Below are 2,500 nucleotides of genomic sequence, written 5' to 3'. Positions count from 1 at the left end.
CATCACTTTCACCAGGACTTCGTGCGGCAGGCGCCGCAACTCCGCTGGGGTAAGGCCGTCCGGCCCGGCTGCTGATCCCCTGGGCGGCAACGCGGCGGCGACCTCCTCATGTGTGACCGGCCCCCATAGGCACTCGGGAGCGACAGGCTCCGAGTGCGGGAGGAGGCGGTCACGAATGAAGCCCGCGGTGGAGATGGGCTTCTTGGTGAAGAGGTCCGCCCAGAAGTCCAGCAGACCAGGGATGGCAGGTGGCGGCTGGAGCAGGGTGCCATCCAAGAGGCCGCGCACGCAACGTGCACGCGACCGTCGGAAGGCATCCTGCGTTCTCGCGTACTCCCAGCGGCGCCGCTTGCGCTTCTGCGTCGGCGGCGCGGCAGGCGGCCGCTTCGATGGTTGGCGCGGCCGCTGTGTCCTGGTGATCGATCTCTCCCCTCTGGACCCGACCGACGCAAGGGCATCCGGGAGCATGCCCAGGATGACATCGGGCGGCGTGCCCCGCCCCAGACCTATGACACGATCCAGGGCAGAGAAACGCTGGGCGGAAGCGGGTAGCCCCGCCAGATGCTCCCAGATGGCGGCGTCAGTCGGCCCCTCCGGCGGCGGCCCGGTGGTGTCGGCCGCGAAGTCCTCGGCTGCGTCGACGGGCGGCGCAGCGGCCTCGCCCGCGTCAGGCAGCGGGCTCGCCGCTCCCCGGCGGGACGCCGGCTCTTCCCCCCGACCGATCTCAAGCGCCTCCATGAATTGGCGGACAAGCTGCTTGTGGGCAGCTTGCCGCCGTCGGCACTTGATTGCCTCAAGCGTTCGGTCGGGGAACATCCTGATGAGCTCTTGATTTACAAAGAAGAACCGGGCGTCCCTCTCGAGGAACAGTTCGGCCTCCGCCTTGGCGAGCGACAGGACTTCTTCCTCCGTCCACCTCGCGCGATGCCTCTCCGTGACGATCTCCGCGTTGGCGGCCGCAAGGTGTTGGCGGCGGCGATGGACCCCGAGACCGTTCTTGGTGGTGAAGCTGCGGTGGCACTCACTACAGGCGTATACAGCTGCAAAAGTTACAAGATTTTCGGCACGGCCGGTTGGCCGGCTAGGTGCTGGGGGAGTTGGGGTGGCACCTTCAGCGGAAGGGCCACCACTTTTTCTCTGAATACTGCCCCCAACTAAAAAAAAAAGGGATAGTGCGAGGGGGGGCTGGTAACCCCCCCAAGCCCCTGGTGCGGTCTTCCACTCTGCGAAAATCAGCGGGCTTAAGAGAGTCATAGTTACTCCCGCCGTTTACCCGCGCTTGCTTGAATTTCTTCACGTTGACATTCAGAGCACTGGGCAGAAATCACATTGCGTCAACACCCGCTAGGGCCATCGCAATGCTTTGTTTTAATTAGACAGTCGGATTCCCCCAGTCCGTGCCAGTTCTGAGTTGATCGTTGAATGGCGGCCGAAGAGAATCCGCGCACCCGCGCGCCCCCGGAGGAGCACGCTAAGGCGGACGCGGCCTCGCAGCAAGGAAGATCCGTGGGAGGCCAAGGCACGGGACCGAGCTCGGATCCTGCACGCAGGTTGAAGCACCGGGGCGCGAACGCCGCGCAGGCGCGCGCATCCTGCACCGCCGGCCAGCACGAGGCCGACCAACGGCGAGAGCAGACCACGCCCGCGCTAAACGCCCGCACTTACCGGCACCCCTACGGCACTCACCTCGCCCAGGCCCGGCACGTTAGCGCTGACCCACTTCCCGACCAAGCCCGACACGCCCCGATCCTCAGAGCCAATCCTTATCCCGAAGTTACGGATCCAATTTGCCGACTTCCCTTACCTACATTATTCTATCGACTAGAGGCTCTTCACCTTGGAGACCTGCTGCGGATATGGGTACGAACCGGCGCGACACCTCCACGTGGCCCTCTCCCGGATTTTCAAGGTCCGAGGGGAAGATCGGGACACCGCCGCAACTGCGGTGCTCTTCGCGTTCCAAACCCTATCTCCCTGCTAGAGGATTCCAGGGAACTCGAACGCTCATGCAGAAAAGAAAACTCTTCCCCGATCTCCCGACGGCGTCTCCGGGTCCTTTTGGGTTACCCCGACGAGCATCTCTAAAAGAGGGGCCCGACTTGTATCGGTTCCGCTGCCGGGTTCCGGAATAGGAACCGGATTCCCTTTCGCCCAACGGGGGCCAGCACAAAGCGCATCATGCTATGACGGCCCCCATCAACATCGGATTTCTCCTAGGGCTTAGGATCGACTGACTCGTGTGCAACGGCTGTTCACACGAAACCCTTCTCCGCGTCAGCCCTCCAGGGCCTCGCTGGAGTATTTGCTACTACCACCAAGATCTGCACCGACGGCGGCTCCAGGCAGGCTCACGCCCAGACCCTTCTGCGCCCACCGCCGCGACCCTCCTACTCGTCAGGGCTTCGCGGCCGGCCGCAAGGACCGGCCATGACTGCCAGACTGACGGCCGAGTATAGGCACGACGCTTCAGCGCCATCCATTTTCAGGGCTAGTTGCTTCG

At 63.8% G+C, this 2,500-nt stretch overlaps 1 pseudogene; it reads right to left on the bottom strand.

Annotated features, from left to right (window-relative positions):
- The window catches only part of LOC126448947 (large subunit ribosomal RNA), a 7,784-nt pseudogene that overhangs the window by 3,660 nt on the left and 1,624 nt on the right, over nucleotides 1–2,500 (bottom strand).

This window comes from Schistocerca serialis, unplaced genomic scaffold (genome assembly GCF_023864345.2).
Source record: "Schistocerca serialis cubense isolate TAMUIC-IGC-003099 unplaced genomic scaffold, iqSchSeri2.2 HiC_scaffold_641, whole genome shotgun sequence".
Lineage (NCBI taxonomy): Eukaryota > Metazoa > Arthropoda > Insecta > Orthoptera > Acrididae > Schistocerca > Schistocerca serialis.
This window is presented reverse-complemented; position numbering and strand designations above follow the sequence as displayed.